General features: G+C 48.7%; 1 protein-coding gene across 27 annotated transcripts in view; it reads left to right on the top strand.

Moving 5' to 3' along the window:
* RNF144A (ring finger protein 144A) overlaps nt 1–23,222 on the top strand; it is a 120,122-nt gene that overhangs the window by 205 nt on the left and 96,695 nt on the right. For 7 of the 27 annotated variants that reach the window (XM_085016176.1, XM_021087898.2, XM_085016163.1 and 4 more), the window contains exon 2: nt 13,941–14,003. The exons of 8 other annotated variants lie outside the window; for them this stretch is intronic. The gene's annotated coding sequence lies outside the window, so the exon portion shown is untranslated. Of the gene's footprint in view, nt 1–13,940; nt 14,004–19,560; nt 19,707–23,222 lie in introns of those variants that run through there. 12 more of the 27 variants (XM_085016177.1, XM_005662766.4, XM_085016164.1 and 9 more) reach the window with 2 other exon arrangements.

The following is a 23,222-nucleotide window of genomic DNA, read 5'->3' as shown; positions in this document are numbered from 1 at the left end:
GCTTCGGGCGCGGGGATCGGGCGGGGGCGATGGCGGGTCCGTGCCAGGGGCGCCACCCTGGCCTTGCCCCTCGGTGGCCCCAGGGCCGAGGACACGTTGGCTCTGCATCGGCATGTGCCCGCGCCCCGGCCCGTCAGGGGGAAGAGGTGGCGGGCGGGGACGGCTCTGGGTTGGGGGCTGCAGGACTCATGCCCAGTTCCAGGAGGTCTGGCGAGGGCGACCTGCTGGGGAGCGGGGAGGCGGCCAAAGGTCAGCCTGGTGGAGTGGGCGGGTGCCCTGTGAGCTCGGCGGTGCATGTCCAGATGCCCAGTGACCTCAGTGGCCCGCCTCCCTGCTTCCCAAACCGTCCTCTCCCAAGGGGTGCGCAGAAACTTCCTTGTTGGTCTAAGCACCCCACCAGCAGGCAGTGATGCCCCGACTCCCCTGCACCATCCCGGGCACCCAGCCCTGGGAACTCGTGCGAGCCGGGAGCCGTAGGGTCAGGCATGGGGAGAAAGGGGTTACTTTCTGTACCCTGATGGTCTCCATAGGCAGGTCTTAGGGTGATTGGTCACGACAAAAGTTCTCTCTCTGCCCTCTTCCCAGTGAAGAAGAAGAATAATAAACCCACTAGAAAAATATCCCACAGTTGCCTTGTGCCAGGCCTAAGGTGGGGAAGGCGGCCCAGGGAATCCTGCTGACCCTTGGGGAGGGAGCTCTGGTCTCTGAGCCAGGAACAGACCCCACTTGGTCTTGCTCTCAATTGTTGTGGGAAGGAAGCGCTTTCCTAGGAGGGGGGCCTGGGGATCTAATAAGGACACATTCCAGTGCACCGGCCAGGGGCAGCCGGCAGACAAGCTGTGTTGAAAAGTGTAAGATGGAAAATGAGGTGGTGCAGACCCTGCGGAGCTTGGGCGACTTCCCAGGAGGGCGAGGCCCGGAGAGGAGGGTCTGGGCTGCTGCTCAGGAGGGTGACAGAGCCATGCTTGAAGGTGGGGCGGGTTGCAGGTGGTAGAAGGAATCTGGGCAGAGGGAACTGCCCAGCAGAAGGAGGGGATGGAACTTCAGGGGTGTGCCCCGAACTTTCCCGCACTTGCAGCTCCAGTGCCCCTGGGATTGGAATCCCTCTCCTGGTACCGAGGATGACCTGGTCTTTTGAGGTTTTCTAGGGCCTTTTCAATTTTTGCTTTTCTTATTTTTTTAGAGAGTGCAAAGGAACTATGCCCAGAGTAGTCAGATGAGGGTAAATCGTGAAATTGGGCATTCCGGGCCCGCTTTAAACTCGATCCTGTTGCTCTTAGAGTCACGGATGGTTTTGGAGGAGAGTGAGCGGAGCACTGCTTTAGAGTGAAGAAGGCATGTGGAGTGTGCGGCCTTTCGTCCCAGCACGGGCTCCCACCTCCGCGCTTTATCAAAGGTCAGGCAGGGATTGAGAACCTACTGAGAAACCTGGATGGAAATGACCTCATTTTAATGGGGGGAGGGGGTAGTTTCCAGATCCAGCACAATTACAGTTGGAATCCTGTTGAAAGCTGCTCTGATTGAAATGTCAGTACCCTTGGAAGGGGAGCTGATGAAGGGTGAACTCAGGTGGGGGGAGCAGCGGGCAGAGGAACGGTGTAGTGCCCGTGGGCCCTGAAGATGGGGGTATGAAAACTGCAAGGGCACTTTCAAAGCCCTACATTCCGTAAACGTGTTCCAGTTCCCCGGGTTCACTCCTGTGTGGTCCCTGCATCCAGATTGTCACCTGAGCGTGCTGCTTGTCCTGTGGGTTGATGTGGTTTGGGAACTGGAAGGGCCCTCACACACTTTAGCTGGAGCCGCTGGCGCTCAGTGGGGGAACGTGCGGCTCAGCCAGACGGCGGGCAGGGCCAGACGCTGGGAGCCACGTCGCCTGTTTTTCCACTGTGGTTCATAATTTGGCCCTACCACCGCCTTTTGTTCCACTTTCTCCTCCCTCTTGAGAGTCTTTCTGGTGTCGAGATGGGGGAAGCCTGTCCCCGTAGCCTGTGTGCCCCAGAGCTAGCTGGTCATCACGGATCCCCAGCCGCGCCTGCCCATTGTGGCTGAGGATATTGTGGGCTTGGCAGGGAGAGGCCAGGGACCCCAGCCACACAGGGGTCGTGGCTGGCCCAGGCCTGGCATCAGCTCTCCCAGGGGTCTGCTCTTCTTTCTTTTGCACCACCCTTGAACTAGGGGAGATGGAGACGGGTCAGCTGCCCTTGGGTCTGGGGGTCTGGAGCCACTTGCCTCCGAGGTCTTAGACTCTCCAGGGCAAGGCTTCCCTCCCTGAGTTCCTGGGGTGTGGAAGGTCAAAAGCAGCCAGGAGGCTGGCAGAGAGTGGGATGCTTCAAGCCAAGGGGGGCCCTGTCTGTGTTCACTTGGCCACTTTCCTACCTTGGATATCCAAGAACCAAGCGGAAGGTTCTTCCCTTTAAGATGAGAAGAGTCATCTGAGGCCATCATTTCTGGAACCCACCACCCTCCTCTCTCCCTTGTTTCTGCATTCCTGACACACATGAGTACCTCTGCTTAAGTAGATGAAGAAATTAAATGGAAGCAACTGTCCACGTACCTGCTGGGATTTGGGCTGAAGGACAGAGCTTGTACAGCTTTTCCATCTGGCTCTGTGACCTTGGACACATGTCTTGACCTCCCTGTGTGGCCCCAGTTCCTTCAACTATGAAACTAACGGGTTGGTCTGCACGGTTTCCAAGATTTCAAAATAAGAATGTGCTGCTCTTTTCCGGGAGAAACAGTGTTTCAGGGCTACTCAGCAAAGCAGCCATTTTTAAGAATTTTTGCAAGGAAACCAGACCACCTCTATTTTCACTTTCAGAACAATGGCTTTTTCTCAAAGATGCTATGTGAGAGATGGGGCTTTTTGCAGAGGGTGGCTCCCTGGTGACGAGCGTTTGTATTGTCCTTCTTTGCTGGAATCTGAAGCCTGAATTGGATTGTGTTTCCCGAATGGCCTATATTTGCAGAGAGCAGGGCTTTCTCTAAGGAGCACATTGACAAGCTGGATGCAGTGTTATAGAGAAGCAGCAGTTCCTGGATGGCACGAAGAAGCATGTCAGCCAACATGTAGTTTGACTTAGGAGGTTGACTTTGGAGGGTCAGGAAACAGGAGGCGTTTCCATCAACAGTAACTTTTCCCCTGGGAGTTTCCACTGTGGCTCAGTGGAAAGGAACCTGACTAGCATCCAGGAGAAGGCAGGTTTGCTCGCTGGCCCCGCTCAGTTGATTGAGGATGTGATATTGCCGTGAGCTATGGTGTAGGTCAAAGATGAGGCTCGGATCCTGCGTTGCTGTGGCTGTGGTGTAGGCCTCAGCTACAGCTCTGCTTTGACTCCTAGCCCAGGAACTTCCATATGCTGTGGGAGCCGCCCTAAAAAGTACAAAAACCAAAAACCAAAAACCCAGTAGCTTTTCCCATTGCCATGTGCTGAAGGAGTGGCCTCAGTTCTCCCTCAGCCCATAGGACAGGCATCGCTGCTGTCCCCAGACTACAGAGGAGGGGCGGGGCAAGGAGCAGGTGCAGCACCCAAGGTCATATGTGGTCCCTGCTGAAGCCAGCGTGGAACTCAGAGTCCCATGGAAAAGGATCTATTATTCTGTGACCTTGAGGACATTACGGTCCAGTTGGGGGAAGGCAGCTAGTCGCAGATTGTTCTAGCACTGGGCTCGGCGTGCATTGGGCTGGGCGAGGAGTCTGCTGCCAGAGCCGGTGATGCCGGGTGGGGACTTGAAGGACAAATCCCAGAGAGCCGAGCACATGAGAAGGTCAGGGTCACATTCTGGGCCCAGAAACAGAAAGAAGCTGCCGGGGCTGGGCAGGGAACTTAGGGCTGGCACAGTGGGGCTGAGCCAGCCTTGCTCTGCCCCGTCCTGCTGGATGGCAGCCCGACTCTCCCCTCTGTGCTATTCACACCAAGACTCCCAGGTGTAACGCAGTTGCTTTCATTTCTGGAATCTTCTGGAAGGTCCCGCCAGTTCGGGGGACTCCCATTCTTTGGTTATGGGCTCTGTCCTGGAAGTCTTCCCTCCTCTTCGCTCCCCACCCCTGGTTTGCTTGGTAGAAGAGTCGGGGTTCAGGGGAGAAGAGAGGAAACCCAGCACAGCCGGGGCTTTTATAAGCCAGACGGCCGGCCTCTGTCTGCAGGTCACCTCAGCAGGGCTGCCGTGACTCCCCAGGCAGTCGCAGCCAGGTCTGCAGTGGGAAAGCTCCAAGCTGAACCCCCAGACCCCAGCGAAGGATGCCAGTGAGGCTTGGGGGTCCCTTGCTCCTGCCAGCCCCGCCCTGCAGGCAAGACCCCAGATAGAGCTGATGGGCGGAGGAGGACTGCAAACCCAGACCTGGGTATGGAGTCTTGTCTCTCGGGCTAATGGATAAACGGGGCTCCTGTCTGTCCCGGGGACGCCTCCTGCAACGTGGGTTTCCTGGGACAGCTTGTGGCTTCCAAAGGCAGCCAGTTTTCAAGCAGTCCTTTGAAACGGGGTTGTGTTTGATGTTGGGGTGGCAGTGTTTTAAGGTGATCTGGCGGGAGGGGGTGCTGTGGGGGCCACATCAAAGGAGAATAGAAGACCTCCTGGATTGCCACTGGCCCTCAGCCACTCAGGCAGCCAGGGAGGCATCCTCGGTGGTCTGTCTCTGCGCCTGGGACGTGGTCCCTGGCCAGTGGTACCATGTGTGTGTCCTCCCCACTCGCCCTCTGCGCTGGCTTGTCTGCAGGCTCTCCCACTTTGCACAACAGCACCGCAGGCCGCCCCCTGCCACCCCTCCCCCTTCCCATGCCCCCTGCAGGAGAGGCACCTGCTGAGCAGAGAGGTGCCTTCTCCCCCGCCTGTGAGCGGGACGTGCACAGACCCCTGTGTTAGGGGCCTCTTCCACCTCGAGGTGAAACAGGCTTGCAGCAGTTGTTCTGAGGCCAGACTTCTGCAGACTGCGTTTAACTCTCCTGGGACGATTTTTGTTAGTGTCCATGGTCCCCTCCCCAGGCAGACTGCTGACCTCTGGTCACTTCCCTGCCGAGACATGGTGCTTTTTAAGTTGTTACGTGTGCCCCTGGAGAGGTCTTTCTGGATTCTTCCCCGCTTAGTTCCAGCTAAACTTTCCAGGTTGGTCTCTCCGCAGCCTCCACACTTGGGCCCTGGAATGTTCTCCCACCACGTCCATGCGCCAGATTCCTAAAGTTGGAATCGTCAGCGTGGGGACCGTGGAGGCCGAGCCCTCCAGCACTGGTGTCTCACAGACGAGGTCTAAAGCCTGGGGCTAAAGCCTGGCCTCTGCCCCCTCCAGGCCCAAGCTTCCTCTTTCCCCCTTGTGCTGGGGACTCTTCTCTCTACCAGCTGCTTCCCCAGCAACTCTTTTTTTCAGAACCTGTAATTGCACTTCGACCTCTCCAATCTAATTTTTATGTAATTATATCATTGTCTTCACGAAATTCTAAGCTTCACAAGGGTGGGAGCAAATTCATTTCTGCACTCCCTCAGGGCCTATCAGGCTTTCTCTAAGTGCATTTTTGCTCAGTGATTGAATCCGAGGTAGAGAAACCTGGCCCAAGAGGGGACGTGGGGCAGGTTCCCAAGAAGAAGATTTGGGTTCACATTCTGCTGCGCAGAAAGCTCTGAGCCTGTCCAGAGACACCTCTCTTCTTGGGTGGAGCCACGGGGCAGGACACGCAGGGCTGTGAGTAGACAGAGTGGTTGGGAGCGTTGCCTTGTGTTGCAGGGAAGGACCCTGCCTGTGGCCCGGGAGGCCTGGGATGTGGGGGTCCCGGCTGGACAGTCCTGGGCCCCTGGCCATGTGGACAGCAGATGATCCAGATCCGGGGTCAGGCAACGAGCCTTGTGTGGGCTGGCTGGAGGAGGCCAGATGGCCTGAACTCCGGGATGCAGGGGAGGACAGGCCAGCGATGCTCAGGGCCTAGGAGGGAGGCAGGACAAGAAGACAGGGATGCCCCAGGGCCAGAATGTGCCCATCTGGGAGTGTGTTACAGACACTCCAGTGGGGAAGTGACAGGTGGAAACTGGAGTGGTGGTGGGGGGACCTTGAAGACAGGCCGGGTGGAGGAGGGGTGCTCTGGGCAGCATGGAAGGGGGCAAAGGTTGGGGCCCAGCAGGATGTGTTCCTGAGGATGCTGGGGAGCGGGGCTGGCGGTAAGGCTCCATCAGCCTCGGGAGTTTGGCTCTTGCTGATGAGAGGCAGAGGTGCTCTGGGTAGAGAGGTGGTCGGGGTTCCTGGAAAGGGTTGAGTGGGTCCTGTTGATTCCCGTGAAAGAACCGAAGAACCGAGCCGTTAGAGGGCCCATACTCCACAGTGGTGAGCAGGTTCTGTCTCTGAGGAATCTGTTTCTTGGTCCATGGTGCCAGCTTGCTTGCAAAAGCATCCTGTAGGCTGTGTGTTCCAAGCACAGCGTTGCTTTGGGAAGTGTGATGGCTTTTGCAGAAACCCTGGGGGGCCGGCTGTTTGTGATACCTCTGAGAACGGAAAGAAACAAACAGTCCCATAAATTAACTGACAGCCTGGTTGCCACACATGTGCTGGGCATAACAGTCCTAAGATAATGGAGTGAAAAGAACTCCCCCGAGACCTTCAGAGTGGGTGCCTCGGGATCCGAATTTGTTGGCAAAAACTGTTTATGTCTTCCTGATGTCTTGGCAGTGGGGACGCGGTCCCTGTCCTGGTGTGGAGGACACAGAGCTGGCTCTCTTTGCAGGGATCAGTGGCTTCTTTTTCATGTCTTGACGGAGCTAAGATAGCCAGGGGCCCTGAGAACTGAGACATTGTGGGAGGCAGATTGGAGGGTGGGCCAGATGGAGGAGAGAAAAGAAAACGGTGTCTTAATTCCATCAGCTGCAGGAACCCCAAGACATTGCCTGTTTCAATATTTATTCTCCCTACTCCCCTCAAGTCTTGCTCACTGATACCTTCCTAACTTCCCTCTTGTCCTTGGGAAGAGGGGCAATGCTAGAGCCCCTGGGTGTGTGTCCCCCAAATTTTTGTGTTGAAACCTAACCCCCAATGTGACATTGCTAGGAATGGGGACTTTGGGAGGTCAGAGGATTAGATGAGGGGTGAGGGTGGGGCCCTCGTGAGCAAGATTAGTGCCCTTACAGTGTAGACCCCGGAGAGCTCTCTGGCCCCCTCTCCACGCGAGGACACAGTGACGGGACTGTGAGCCAGAAGCAGGCCCTCACCAGACACTGCATCTCTCAGCACTTTGATCGCAGATGGTCAGCCTCAGGAATTGTGAGCCGTAGATGTTCGTTGTTTACAAGACATCAGGTTGAAGGAATATTTGTTACCCTAAGATGGGCAGAATGGCTTGTCATCGGTCACCTTGGGGTAAGCCCTCATCATCCTCAGGGACCCTGATGAGGTCACGTACCCAGATGCTGGGGCTTAGGGATTCCGCATATCTTTTGGGGACACAGTTCAGCCCACAGCCCATCTACCAGTACCATGTCATCTGTGTTTGCACATGCTTGTATGTTACTGCATGTTCGGTCAGCAACAGAATGCTTCCGGTGTCCTCGGTGACAAGGCCTGGGGGGACAGCGGGTCTGAGAACCAGGGTCTCCTTGTAGCTGCACCGTCCTGCACTGGGCCCCGGGGGCCAGCTGGCTCCAGGCTGCACTCACATCCGCGTTTAGGTAGCAGGAGAGGTGGGGTGGTTGGTGTCCATCCATCTTTCATTATCAGGGAAGAACCACCTTTCCCAGGAGCATCATGGTGGCCTCTGTTCCCATCCCACTGCGTTGGGCTGGGTGGCGACTCCTGGGGGTAAGAAAAGCTGAGAAGATGAGAGGCCTCGGGAGCAGGGGGCATGTCCTTGAGCAGACCAGACAGGACAGAGCAGGGAACACACTCCCGGTGGGCTGCGTGGCCAGACCACTTTATTTATTTGGTTTTCTCCTTTTTACAGCAGCAGCTGCTGCATATAGAAGTTCCCGGGTTAGGGGTCAAATTGGAGCTGCAGCTGAGGCCTGAGCTGCAGCTGAGGTCGACGCCACAGCCATGGCAACATCTGACCTGAGCCGTGTTTTCAGCCTAAACTGAAGCTCACAGCAATGCCAGATCCTTAACCCACTGAGCAAAGCCGGGGATCAAACCTGCATCCTCATGGAGACTCTGTGGGTCTCTTAACCCACTGAGCCACAGGGGGAACTCCCAGGCTGCACTTTAGTACGTTGTTTTTGCTTCTTACCTGCTCTTCTTTGAGAAGCAAACATCCATACGGGATGAGAGCCAGGCCAAAGTGTATGCGGCATAAGTGTTCTTGGTGTCTCGCTGGTGTCACGCAAACCCTGCTTCATTGCCCGTGGCTGTTCGTGGTTTGGGGTGCAGCAAGGGCCAGGAAGTTCCGGTCCTGTCTTGTTCTTTTCTGTATCCTGCGGGCACCTGGCGTGATGCCTGGCACATAGTAGGTACTCAGTGAATATGTGTTGAACTTAATAGGCATCTTTTCCTTTTGAAAAGAGTCCGGTGCAGAAACGATCACATTCGTTCCTTCTTTGTATTCATTTCATCCATTCACTGGGGGTTCCAAGGCAGACTGAGGAGAAGCAGGGAGGGTGAAGCCATGGAGAGAGGGCGGGGAGGGGGCTGGTGGGGCTTTTCTGGAACTAGATGGGGTACAGTGTTTAGCAATCGTTAGGAGAGTTTACCTCTTAACTGTTTGCAATTTTATAAATTCTACGTTTCATCCTAGTAAAGATAACCAGTTGGGAGACATAGGAGTTCCCATCCAGCAACATCGCTTTCTCTCTATTTCTCCCATTTGTGAAATAGCTCCAATTTAAGGCGCATGCTTTTTCACTATGCTCATAAGTATTTATTGAGGCCCCTCCCTAGGCCAGGTACCGGGCTGCATCATGTACAGATGTGACGAAGCCTCCGAAGGAGATGTTTTCGGTTTGTCCTTAAATGCATGTGCCCTTCTGGCAGCGGAGAGGCCGGGGAACAGGTCTTATCTGTTAATACTTTAATCGCCCCTGGGGTTCTTTTCCTTTGGCCTGAAGCCACGCTTCCTTGATAGTGACCTTGTTTTCTGCCGGTCCCCGGCCACGTGCCGCGGGCCCAGCCTTTCTCCCGGAGGACCAGCTCTGCCGTGGAGAGGCCCTGGGCTGGGGCCTGGGACCTGGGGGATAGGGCCTCTCCGGGGAGGGCAGGACCTCTTCCAGGTGCAGCAGGAGAGAACCACAGGCAGGCAGAGGGGCGGGGGGCAAGGGGCTGGGCTGCCCAGCAGTAGCCACTGGCCCCCTGGGGCTGTTGAGCCCTTGAACCCTGGCCAGTCCTGCCCGAGCTGTGCCTTGAGTGTAGAAAGCATCTGGTTTCTAAGATCTAGTGTGAAAAACAGAATGCAGACCGTCTCATTAATGCAGTTGACCTTGATGATGCATGGACACGATTTTGATTTGACTGGATATTGAGGTAACTGTATTACTGATGTGAATTTCCTTTGCTTATTTTTCCTTTTTTTTTTTTTTTTTCTCCCTTTTCTTTTCTGTGTGGGTCCCAGGCCATTGAGAACTACAGATGCAGTTCTCCTTACCTTTTCTCCGACTGTTGATCCAAAGGGACTTTCTCAGTTGACACCAGCCTACCAGTTGTGACCGGCCCCGCCCCCTCCTAGGGCGTGGCTGCCCTGGGTCTGGGCACAGCCAGTGCTGGTGGGCCTGCCAGGAGTGTATCCGGCCTGACGTGTGCCTGGTTTATTGTCACTGGGCGGGTCTCTCTGGGATTCAGTACCAGATGCTTGAGATTCTGTGCAGGGGCCCATCCTCTGCTCCACAGCCTGTGTTATTTAGAGTTGACCTTTGCACTAACTCCATTCAGTGTCAATTCAGATGTCAAGGTCCCTGGACTTTCATGTTTAATATATAAGGTGAGGGGCTTGGCTTGGAGGCACTTAACATTTTTCTTTATAAAACTCTGTGATCGTTGGCGCCTGCCTTGGCTTTCCCCCTTGTGTCAGGCTAATTGCTGCAGGCCCTCCTCATTTTCCCTCCTGTCTCTCACAGCAAACACCCCGTTTGCCCTTGCACGCCGGCTTCTCCCTGCCTGCTGCCCACTGTCAGGGATCAGGTCAAGTGCACCTGCAAATCTTCCACCACTAGATGCCTGGTGGGGATTGGGCTGGGAGAATCCTCTCCCACACGTGACCCCTCTTGGTGAATCCTGCCGCCTGCTGCGGGCCTGACCTTGACCAGGAAAGCTGGAGGGTGCTGCCTCCAGCCTGTCAGCCCCTCCTCCCCTGCCCCCCCCCCACAGGGGGCCTTCTCTAGCTGGCCTCCTCACTGTTGCTGCCCTCATTCCTGGCATCCCCCGCCTGCCTTGTTTGCATCCTCGCTTTCAGAGCTGCCCATGTTTTCCTTCTGCATCTTCGAGATGTGTTCCTTTCGCTGGCCTATTCTGTTCTCTGGCCGGCATTCCTGGCCGACTGCTTTTTCTGTGGTCACTGGCCACACCCCTAGGTGCCAGGGCATCCCGGGGTACCCCGGGCCACTCACCCCCTGCTTTTCCCTGCATCCCAGGCTCATCTCCACCTTCCTGTGGTCCTCCCGGCTCACCCTGCCGCTCCTGCTTCTGCTGTTTGCTGGGAGCTCTGCCTGACCCCTTCACGGTGTCCCTGAACCACCCTGGCATTTGTGGATGACACCAGGTTGAGTCACCGTCCTTTTACTCCAGGACTCAGGAGGCAAGATGCCTACAGCCTGTGAGCTGGGCAAAACTGAAGATTTTAAAATCCTGGAAACAAGTGTTGGCTCCAAAGTATTAAAAAAAAAAAAAGGGAAAAATCTGAATTGATGGTGACACCTATGTTATGTCAACAAAATGTAACTGTCATAGAGTCAACTGAAAGCTGAGGTGTCGTTCTATAGAAACTCACCTGAAATGAGGGTGCTTTTGAGTGCTTGGCGTGATTAAAACATCTTTGAGCTAAGGGCTTCCCTCCATGCCTTTGCATTCTTTCCACCTCTTTCCGCCTCTCCCACTTTTGTGGGTCCCACCTGCTCAGGTGAATGGCAGGCCACTCCTGTCTGTCACTTGTTTTTGAATTCCCAGCACAGGGCCTGGCACACTTACCTTCATCGTGCTAAACTTTTAACTCGACGCAGTACATTAAAAATAAATAAACAGGAGTGCTCCTGGGGCACAGCCGTTTAAAGATCCAGTGTAGTCACTGCTCTTGCTGCTGCGGTGCTGGTCTGATCCCTGGCCTGGGAACTTCTACATATGACCCCTTCCTGACCAGAAAGAAAGGAAGAAGAAAGAACATTAAGATCCTGCCTGAAAGTTTAAGTTTTCTCTTTTTTTTTTTTTTTCTGAAATTCTACCGTATGGTAGTTTTTAAAACCCCTGACATTCATAAACTGGCCCCTCAAGACGAAAACCCTTAGCTGAGCTGCTAGAGGAAAATAATCATCCGGAAGCTGCAAATGTTTGTATGACTGAAGTTTAAATATGTCTGTCTGTCTTTCCTTCTATGGACCCCAGGTCCTTTATCTGCACCCCATTGCTTATCTAGAAGTCGGTCTAGTTGCAGTATAACTACCCTTTGTGATAGTAAATACCTGGGCTGGTAAGATAAAGAATTCCTGGGTTTAAATTTTTTTTTTTTTTTAATTAACAAAAGAAAATTCTAGGATACCTTAGCTACAAGGAATGTTTGCTAAATGATGAAGTGGGCCCTGCTGCAAAGCAGGAAGCATTTAAATATAAATCATGTTGCCTCAGCAGGAGGAATGAATTTCCAGGCCTAAGGGGGAAGGGATGGCTTAAGGAAAAATGCGTGATTTTTATTCACTGCAACTGCATAATGATTCCAGACAATGCGCTTTGGGGAATTTTTCTCAAGGAAATGGTAGTCAGTGTGGAGAAACAGAAGCACTTGAGGCCAAAGGCTCTTTGTTTGTTTTGTTTTAAAGACTAGCCCCAAATGGAAAACATCTAGAGACAGTTGACTAAATATCCAGCTCTAATTTGATAAGATTTTTGGCGATGGTGGGCCTGGGAAATTGTTTATAATTTGTCATTAAGTAAAAACAACTGGGAGATTGAATTGTATGTGTGCTTTGTGTACAAACAGGGAAAATACGCCGAGGAAAGGAATTCTAACTCGCAGTGATTATCTTTTTTTCTAGTTTCAGTTTCTTTTCTTTTTTTTTTTTTAAATATTTTTTTTAATTTTCCCACTGTACAGCAAGGGGGTCAGGTTATCCTTAAATGTATACATTGCAATTACAGTTTTTCCCCCACCCTTTGTTCTGTTGCAACATGAGTATCTAGACATAGTTCTCAATGCTATTCAGCAGGATCTCCTTGTAAATCTATTCTAAGTTGTGTCTGATAAGCCCAAGCTCCCGATCCCTCCCACTCCCTCCCCCTCCCATCAGGCAGCCACAAGTCTTTTCTCCAAGTCCATGATTTTCTTTTCTGAGGAGATGTGCATTTGTGCTGGATATTAGATTCCAGTTATAAGTGATATCATATGGTATTTGTCTTTGTCTTTCTGGCTCATTTCACTCAGTATGAGATTCTCTAGTTCCATCCATGTTGCTGCAAATGGCATTATGTCATTCTTTTTTATGGCTGAGTAGTATTCCATTGTGTATATACACCACATCTTCCGAATCCAATCATCTGTCGATGGACATTTGGGTTGTTTCCATGTCCTGGCTATTGTGAATAGTGCTGCAATGAACATGCGGGTGCACGTGTCTCTTTTAAGTAGAGCTTTGTCCGGATAGATGCCCAAGAGTGGGATTGCAGGGTCATATGGAAGTTCTATGTATAGATTTCTAAGGTATCTCCAAACTGTTCTCCATAGTGGCTGTACCAGTTTACATTCCCACCAGCAGTGCAGGAGGGTTCCCTTTTCTCCACAGCCCCTCCAGCACTTGTTATTTGTGGATTTATTAATGATGGCCATTCTGACTGGTGTGAGGTGGTATCTCATGGTAGTTTTGATTTGGATTTCTCTTATGATCAGCGATGTTGAGCATTTTTTCATATGTTTGTTGGCCATCTGTCTATTTTCAGAGTTGTGGTCCTATTTAATGTTATAGTGAAATAAATTATTTCGGTTTAAAAATAATGTGCTGAGTGGTAAATCCTGCCCGCCCCCAACACATTTTATTATTTCCTACGCAACACGTCTATATTTTAGCAAATAATCCTGTCTCTCACGTGGACATTTTGCTGCAGAGATTTGAAGAGAAGTGAGAATAAATGAGGAGGCACCCCTCTTGTTAAACAAAACGAAGCAATGCAAACACTGACATTTTCTTAAAGGGGGAGGTGTTGGGGGACTCTTTCTGGCTTGCTTTTCTCAGGCCCCTGAATCCCAGTCATGACAGGTAAGGTCGGAACTGGGACACTGGCCCTGTGACGTCCAGGCCCTGTGGGTGTGGTTACTACCTGGGCCAGACAGAGCAGGACCGCAGGGACAGGAGCTTAGAATCCTCGTCCGGACTTCACATCCCATTTGAAACGTCTGCCAAGGCCCTTAACCTCTTGTAAACAGTCCTGTTTTACTCACTTAAGAAAAGAGAATCGTACTAAGGCGACTTCATTCTCCTGGACTCCTCTGAGGGTTACGTAAATGGCCAGCGAGAAAAATGTGAAGAGAAACACTTAAAGGCAGACACTTTTTCAGAATTTTGCAGGGAAGGAGGCAGCCAGGCGTGAGCTGTTAGGAAGCAGTGAAGACCCTGGGAACTTGGACAAATAGGACCCACCACACTCAACTTCCATCCCAAAAGCATGACCTGGCTGGATAAAGTACTGCCCTCCTGGTCCACAGAAGTGGAAGGTGTTACCCCCATCAAGGCTGTTGTGTTCTCTAGCTTTTCCCCTGCCTCTGTTTAGAACAGCCTACGTGAAATCATGCCGTCTTGCTTCCTTGAAAGATGTTTTCTCTTTTGATTGTTGTTTTGCTTTACATTCCCAGGGACAATGCCCCCAAACCACTGCATTGCTGGTGGCTACAGGAGATAGATGACAATGCACTGAGGTTAGTCCTACGTGCCATTTCTTACTGAAGGCTCACACCGCTTGTGTTTCATCTTAACCGTCAATGTTTTAGCCTAACTAGATGTTGGTCGACTTGATTGATCTTTAAAAGAATCAGCTTTTGCTTTTGTTTTCTCTGTTGTTTTTCTTTTTATGATTTCATTGACTTTTGCTCCCGTCTTTACGATCGCTTCTCTTCTGTTTGTTTTAGGCCTGAGTTGCCCTCCTTACTCTAGTTTTCAAAAGAGGTAGCTTGGATCATTGAGTTTACATCTTTCTGCTCCTGGAATATATGCATTTAATGCTATAAATTTCCCCGTAAGCACTGTATTTTCTACTTCTGCTTATCTTGATGAGCTATATTTTTATTTTCATTCAGTTCAAAATATTTTTGGTTCCTCTTGAGACTTCTTCCTTGGCCCATGTGTTATTTAGAAGTGTGCTGTTTAGTCTCCAGATAGTTGGGGATTTTCCAGCTGTCTTTCTGTTATTGACTCCCAGTTTAATCCCACTGTGATGTGAGAGCATACGTAGTATGATTTCGGTTGTTTTTCTTAATTTGGTAAAGTGCGTCTTCTGGCCTACAGTGTTCCATATGAACTGGAGGAATGTGTATTCTTCTGTTGTTGGGTGGAATATTCAGTGTGTCAGATAAATCAAGTTGATTGTTTAGTGCTGTTCAGTTCAGCTGTATACTTACTGCATTTCTTCTTGCCAAATTTGTCCATTACTGAAAGGAGCGGGGAAACTTCTAACTATAATAGTGGGTTTGTCTATTTCTCCTTGGGGGTCTGTCAGGTTTTGCTTCTGTGTGTTAACATCGTGTTAGGTGCATATGCATTTAGTATTTTTATGTCTTCTTGGAGAATTGACTCCTTGGTCATTAAGGAGGGTCCATCTTTATTTCTAAATGATTTCCTCTGGTCTGAAGTTTGGTATGTTTGAAATTAGCATAGTTAGTCCAGTTTTTTTTTCTTTTTTTCTTTTCTTTTCTTTCTTTCTTTTTTTTTTTAGCACTAGAGTGTTATTTCTTTCTCTTCCTTTATTTTTAACCTGGGTGTTTTTATTTAGGCATTATATAATTTCTTAAGACAACGTGTAATTGAACCTAGATTTTTTTTAGCCGCTCTGGTTTTTAACAGGTGCAGTTAGACCATTCAGATTTAAAGTGATGGTCGATGGAGTTGGATTAATATCTGCCATATTTGAAATTGTTTTCTAATTGTGAAATCTGTTTTTTCTTTTTTTGAGTTTTCTGGCTTCGAACATTTGATGTAATTCTGTTTTATCTCCTCTATTAGCATATCAGTTATGCTTGTTAATGTCTTTCAACGGTTGCCCTAGAGTTTGCAACATATTAGCATATATATATTTGTTTACTAAACTAAGTCCACTTTCAGATAACACTGTATATCGCTTGCTATGTGGTAAACATGTCTTATGGCAAAGTATGCCCAGTTCTTCTCTCCCTACCCTTTTGACTTTAGGGTCAGTTTTTTTTCTCTTATCCATATTCTTTGCATTGTTATTGTTCTTGCTTTAAATAGTTTTCTTTTAGATCAGGTAAGAAAGATAAAAATGAGGAGTTCCCGTCGTGGCTCAGTGGTTAACGAATCCGATTAGGAACCATGAGGTTGCGGGTTCGGTCCCTGCCCTTGCTCAGTGGGTTAACGATCCGGCGTTGCCGTGAGCTGTGGTGTAGGTTGCAGACGCGGCTCGGATCCCGCGTTGCTGTGGCTCTGGCGTCGGCCGGTGGCTACAGCTCCGATTGGACCCCTAGCCTGGGAACCTCCATATGCCGCGGGAGCAGCCCAAGAAATAGCAACAACAATAACAACAACAACAAAAAGACAAAAAAAAAAAAAAAAAGAAAGATAAAAATGACACATTGTATTTTACCTTTATTTATTCCTTCTCTAACTTCTCTCCTGGGTATGTGTTGGTCTGTGATTCAGGCTTATCACTTTCTTTCTCCGTCAAGCCCTTTGCATTTTCCGTGATGGAGGACCCGTCACGATTGATTCCCTCCATTTTTGCTTGTCTGAGAAAGTATTTTTCCTTCACTATTGAAGGATAGTTCTCCTGGAAATAGACTTTTAGTCTGGCAGTGTCTTTCCTTCAACACTTTAAATATTTCACTCTGTTTTCTTCTTGCTTGTATGGTTTCTGAAGAGAAGTCACATCTGGCTTCTTATTTCTGCTCCTCTGAAGGTACAGTGTTTTTTTTCCTTCCTTTCTGATTTCCATCAAGATAACTATTTGGTCTTTGATTTTTGCAATTTAATATGATATGCCTAGGCGTACATATTTTGGTATTTATCCTGCTTGATATTCTCTGAGCTTCCTGAATCTGTGGTTTGGTGTCTGTAATTGCTTTTGGATAATTCTCGGCCATTCTTGCTGCAAATATTTTCCTCCTGGTTTTCTCTTTTTTTCTCCTTCTGTTATTCTAATTATGCATATGCCATACATTTTGCAATTATCCTACCCTGCTTGGATGTTCTGTTCATTTTGGTTCTTTTTAATTTGAATTTTTTTCCACCTTTTAATTTAGGAACTTTCTATTAGCTGTCTTCAAGCTCGCTGACTTTCCTCTTGGCTGTGCTTGCTCTGTGAGTGAGCCTGATTCAGGCATTCTTCCTTCTTTACGATGCTTTTGTTTTCTAGCATTTCCTTTGATTCTTTTCAAAAATTCCATCTTTTTGCTTAGATAACCGTGGATGAATGCAGCCGGCCAAATCAGTAAACAAAGGATGTTGTAGACATCAAGCTTTCAGCCGATGCAGCCATCCCCCAACTGTGCACCCTGAGGGCATTCACTTTGGACAAAAGCTTTGGAGAAAAGCAGGGCGCAGGGCCCTAGATAGTTAAGGCGCATATCAAACGAAAGATTTCAATGAGCCCAGACTCTACATTTTCCCATACCTAGAAAAGGAATACATTTATTAACCTGAGATGTCTTGTTTTTGTTAAGAGTAGTCTTGTAATGTTTAGACCACGTCTTTTTTTCTTTTTTGGTTGCCCTCATGGCATAGGGAAATTCCCCGGCCAGGGATCCAGTTCGAGCTGGAGCTGTGACCTATGCCACAGGTGCAGCAATGCTGAATCTTTAACCCACTGTGCTGGGCTGGGGACCAAACCAGCACTTCCACAGAGACAAGTCAGATCATTAACCCACTGTGCCACAGCAGAAACTCCAAGAATACCTGGTTTTTGTTGCAAAACCCCTGTGTATCCTGGCTCCTCCTTTAGCTCTTTGGCGCAGTCCCTCAGTGCTATCTGAGAAGCTGTCTTCTGGGCCAAAGTCTTCAGAAAATCCACCAAATAAAACGTAATTTTCAACTTTTAGGTAGTGCATTTTTTTTCAGTTGACATAATCTATTGGCTCTTGTATATTGTCTGCATTGCCCCAAATAACCCTTAATGTATTCACCATACCTGTTTTAATCCCCTGTGTGGTAATTCCAGTATCTGTGTCGTGTCTTAGTCAGGGCTTGATGCTCTCTGCCCTTTTCAGTGTCTCTTGCCTTGGGTGTGCTTTGTGGGTTTTTTGTGGCTGATAGCTGAACATGATGTACTTGTTAGTTGGAACTAAGGTAAAAGAGTTTTAGGGGTTTTTGTATTTTTTGGCTGCACCTGTGGCATATGGAGGTTCCGAGGCTAGGGGTCAAATCGGAGCTGTAGCTGCCAGCTTACACCACAGCCACAGCAACGCCAGATCTGAGCCACATCTGCAACCCATACCGCAGCTCACGGCGATGTGGCAATGCCAGATCCTCAACCCACTGAGTGAGGCCAGGGTTCAAACCTGCATCCTCATGGATACTAACAGTTGGGTTTGTTTCTGCTGAGTCACAATGGAAACTCCTCACCCTCAGTTTTCTGCTGCATCCAAAAAGCTGCTGGTTGTTGGTTTATCCAGCTCTTTCCTGTGAGGATGGGGGTGACTGTGTGTCAGAGCTGAAACCTCAGGTCTCCACCCTCACGGCTTTTACGCCCAGGTGTGCTCCTCTGTCTCACTCTCATTTCAGTTACAAACCCCACGAAGGTGTCAGCGTGGGGTGAAGAGGACACCCGTGGAGACAAGCATGTTTCGAACTGTTTTTTGCATAGTTTTGTGGGTCTGGGCCTTGACTTTCCAACCTGTGGGTGAATCTAGCCTCTTTCTTCTAAATTAGTCCGATACTTTGCAGTAGATTCTGTGTAGAGCAGGTGGTGGTGGAACTTTTCTTCGGGAGCCTGATAACGTTTTGCCCCGTGAAACAGGACATGATTAGCTGGATGATCTTTTCTTGGCTAAAATGAAAAATTTCATCTTTCTGTCATTTCTGAGACGTGATATAAGAGCTTTACATATAGTAAGCATTGAAACGTTTTTGAAAAATGTAACGATCGGCTTCAATGGAATTTTTCCGGAAAATATTTTGTTTAAATTTTAGTTCTTAAAAATAAAGTACAAAAGGACCCAGACACAAAAGGTCACATGTTGTATTATTCCATTTATATGAAATACCCAGAATAGGTAAAACCATAGAGACAGAGAGCCGATTTCTGGTTGCCAGGAACTGGGTTAAGTGGGAGTGGAGATTAGCTGCTTCACGGGTAGGGGTTGTATTTTGGAGTGACGGGAATGTCTTGGAACTTAGTTGAGCTCCTGCTTGCACAGCATTGTGGATGCACTAAATACACCGAATTGATAACTTCAAAATGGTTAATTTTATGTGAATTTCACCTCAATAAAAATTATATATAGAGGACATTAAAAATTCAGAAATCCGACAGTGCAAAAACGTTTGCGGTATAAAGCAATTCCTCTTTCTGCCCCAGACCTTTAGTCTCCTGAACCAGAGGCATCTGCTGTCAGTTTCTTACATACACTTCCACACCAGTCCCCCTTTTTAAATGGAAAATGCTACATATTGCTTTTTTTTTTCTGCTAAATGTGGAGATTTTCCTTTGTCAGCACATAAAAATCTACCTTACTCCTTTTCAAAGCTGCACAGTCAAAGGAATTCCTAAGTTCTTTAAAGTTGGTGTGTGCTTTAGCTCACCATTCTCAATAAACTGGTTTTTCCTGTGTTGATGCCTCTACTGTAACATGTTGTTTCATTAGTGCCTAATTCAGCATCCTGTTGGATAAATCAATCAACTCTTTGTGAGCAGGTTTAAGCCTAAGAATTAGCTTCATTTTTATGAGTCATTTCTTATAATCAGGAAGGATGATGGTATTAGCCAAATGCCTTTTATCACAATGAGAGAATTTAAAAGAAAACTCATTTAATTAATTGATAGTTAATGAGCCCAATGAATCTGTTCCATAGCTATAATTCCACAGATATCTCCATGGCTGAAGGATGTGTTTTGTTTTCCCTCAGAGAAGACAAATGTGAAAGCAGTAACTGCAGGGTGACTCTAAGGGGATGACTGGGGCCTTCTCTCTCCCAGTGTGCGAGACTATTAGTATACAATGTCTGTAGACAGAGCTTGCTTTATAGACGCCAGACAAGACCCTATTCACATCTGAGTCAAACAAATCGCACATATGCAGACCTCTGCTCACTGTGGCTGCAGAAGCTGAACTGCATAGAGCCTCACGGATTTGTGAATTAGGAACTTGCAAGGCAGCAGCAGCCAGAAGACAATTCTTCATCTGGAAATCGAATGACGGAGGAAGAGGTAGAGGGCTTGCCTTTGGACCTCTTTGGTGAGCTTGTGTGCGTGGAATTGTAGGTAACTGGGAGGATTGCTCTCTGAGGGCTGGAGTCTGTGCCAATAACTAGTGGGGTCTCAGTATCCATTCATTGTGGAGAGAGGGGAAAGGAAAGGGGAGGATGTCCACCAACGAATCCCTGTGCCCATGGCAGGGCCGCTCCCGCTCTAAGGGTTCACTTCAGGGAGCCTGGAATGCAAAGCACTGGGGCCCTTTGTGGGGTTTTAATTCCGAGTTTCATATGAGATCCTTTGTGAGGCCAAAGAAAAAGAATGACTTTCTCTCAATGTGTAACATCTCATGGAAATACAGTATATCAAAAATCTTTGGTTCTAAAACCTTATAAATGCAGAAATGAAAAGACAACACTCAGCTACGAATCAAAAGAAGTCAGATCCCCTTTAGTATAAAGTGATTATTAACAGTTTTTCTCTACATTCTTCTAGAAAAATTTTGTGCATGTGAGGGTATAATTTAAATTTATGTACTTGAATGGGCTTGATCCATACACTGTCTTGTATTCTGTCTTTGTATTTGCTGTTATGTCTTAGACATCTCTTCATACCCATACTGATGCCTGCAAGTCCAGCTCCTTCTTTATGTGTATGGAGGACAGCATCTTATGTATTTCCACCCACGCCTCTTGTGGACATTTAAGTCACTTCCGAGTTCCCACTCTGGCAGAGCATGCGCTTATCAAGCATCTGTCATCTGCCCATTCCCAGAATGATACCAGATTTTGCTGACATCAGACATCCATCACCCACCCTGGTCACTCTCCTCTCTCGTTGCAACTGATGCTTTTGTTCCTGGTCTTGAGAAATACCTCATCCCCATGGGGACATCAGTCCTATTTCTTTTTCAGTGTTCATTGCCACCCTTATGTCCTCATGAGGAGCTGCCGTGTGGAGCCACGGGAGTGCTCAGCATGGCCCCCTGCTGTCCTGGTTTTGACCAAAGCTTCCTCAGTAAGGTCCAGCAGTCCTGAAAGTATATATGTTGGTTTGTGTGTGTATATAGTATGTGTGTGGGTGTGTGTATATGTATTACAAAGTTCTAAATGTTTGGTGTGGTTATCCCCAACCTCGTTTTTTTTCTAATAGCTGTGTTATTTTAGTGATTCTAGTTGTTCTTTTTTTGGTGAATTAATTTAACAAGGAATAATCTTAATATATAACTCTCCAACAAGTCCCATTTTATGTTGATGTACATATAATTGGGGAAAGAAACAAGTAAGATAATTTCTTTAATGTGTATTTTTGCACCAGGTTGGCTGTCTCAGAGTATTCCTGATAGTTGAGACCTTTGTCCGATATTTGGTGTAGCATCCTCGATCCTGTAAAGAAGTGAGTTGATTGAATTATGTGGGGATGAAATCGAAATTCCAGAGGAACACAGGCCTAGGAGACAGGAAGCCTGGTTCTAGACTGTGGTGCCTCCTACTTGCTTTCCGTGACAAACAATAGTGTTTTTTTAGGTTGAATTACTCGGAGAGTAATGTGTGGGCATAACGATTCCAAATCAGATTTCCGTGAGAGCAGGATCATGTCAAAGCCCTTTTTGCATCATCCCTACCCGGCATCTCACAGATGCTAGGGGTGCAACACAAGGTTAATAATGGATGAATGTTGACTATAGGTGTTGCTGCTAAAACCCAGTAAGTACATTGCTGGTTCTCTGCAGCATCATGCACTAAAAATAGTAGCGCTTGTGGGGAACTAGGATTAGGACTGACTGCTCCCAGTCTGTGCAGTCTTGTAAGCAGAGAGCTGGGAAGGGCAACTCTGGGTACCCAGAGCCCTGAGCCGTGGCTGGAGGTGGCCACCACTTCCGATAAACCTGTGGATGACTGTGGCCAACGCGCCAGTGCTTTAATGCTTCAACTCACGCCTGCTTGTGGTTCCTCGTCTGTCTATGCCAAGGCAAGGAAGCCCCTGGAGTGGTGCTTTACAACCTGCCAGCAGCCTGAAAACGCAGGCTCACTGCACAGCCTCTGGGCTGAGAGGTCTGTCTGCAGCTTCGCTTCCTAAGCCTTTTTACAATGCAGCTAAATCCATCCCAATGGTGGAAACATAGTAAAAGAGACTGTATTGGGTTATCCTTTGTTCAGAGGGTTCAGGTTTATTAAGAGGCGGAGGAAAGATGTGCAAAACACAGGATCAGGTTTTCTGGAGTTGGCCCCTTGTTGCTTGGGGTCCGAGGAGGAGCTTTCCGCAGGCAGAGGGGTTGCTCTGTGTGAGGTCCAGGCCATGGGTGGGGTGATTCACAGCTCTTAGCGTCCCCGTGGGAGGCTATAGACTTGAGGTCATGAGCATTGCAGGAGACCTCACCTGCTCAGGCCGCAGGTGGGCAAAGCTTGTCATTTTAGAAACAGCACGCTGGGAAAGGGCGGGCTCCCGAGGACACATGTGGGTTTTTCCATTGGGATGAATCTCACGTCTACTCAGATGGGAACATCTGCTGCTCTCGGATGCCCCGCTTTGAAGTGACTAGAAAGACAGAATTGGTTTTGTTCTTTGCTTCCTGACCAGAGACGCCTAAAAATAAGCCAAGTTCAGATGCTGGCGTTGCATTTCTGATGAGCAGATGCTGTACTGGAGACAAGAGAGCACTTAGGAAATTCTGGAGGCCTTATGCCTTTAAATTTCCTTTAAATGTATATGTATAAATAATAGTTTCATGGAGGTATAATTCACTGAGTGTGAAATTCACTATTTTGAAGTGTCCAATCCAGGGGTTTTCAGGATATACACAGAGTTGTACGGGCATCACTGCCGTATAACTGCAGAAAGTTTTCAGTTCCCTCCCAAAGCCCAGATCCAGAAGCCATTGCTCCTTATACTCCCTGCCCCAAACCCCTGGAAACCATAAATCTACTTTCTGTCTCTCTGGATATGCCTGTGCTGGATATGCCATGTATACGTTTTGTTGTAGGAGATGGCATTTTGGGGTCTGACTTGTTTTTCAAGCATGAGGTATCCCTAGCTCATCCTTCCTGCAGCATTTCACATCTGCTGTGTGGGCATGCCACATCTGATTTTCACATTCACCAGCTGATGGACACTGGGGTTGTTTCCACCTCTTGGCTGTTTTGAGTGATGCTGCGGTGAACAGTCATGTCCCCGTTTTTGTGTGGCCCTTTGTTTTCCATCCTCTTGAGTGCACACCCAGGTTTGGACCTGCTGGGTGACTCCATGTTCAGCAATTTAAGGGGCTACCAGACTATTTCCCAAAACATCTGCACCACTTTATCTCTGAGCTGCAGTGTGTAAGGGCTCAGATTCTCCACATCCACACGGGCACTTGTTGTCATCTGTCTTTGATTCTAGTCATCCGAGTGTGTGTGATGTGGTATATCTCATTATGGTTTGTTGTTTTTTTTTTTTTTTGTCTTTTCTAGGGCCACTCCCTCGGCATATAGAGGTTCCCAGGCTAGGAGTCTAATCAGAGCTGAAGCCACGGGCCTACACCACAGCCACAGCCACGCCAGATTCGAGCCGCGTCTGCAAC

This window comes from Sus scrofa, chromosome 3 (assembly GCF_054392235.1).
Source record: "Sus scrofa isolate SSC_HxYL_T2T_F1_AM1 chromosome 3, Sscrofa_HxYL_maternal_Yorkshire_Landrace_v2.0, whole genome shotgun sequence".
Taxonomy (NCBI): domain Eukaryota; kingdom Metazoa; phylum Chordata; class Mammalia; order Artiodactyla; family Suidae; genus Sus; species Sus scrofa.
The sequence above is the reverse complement of the archived record's forward strand: the minus strand, read 5'-3'. Positions and strand labels throughout refer to the sequence as shown.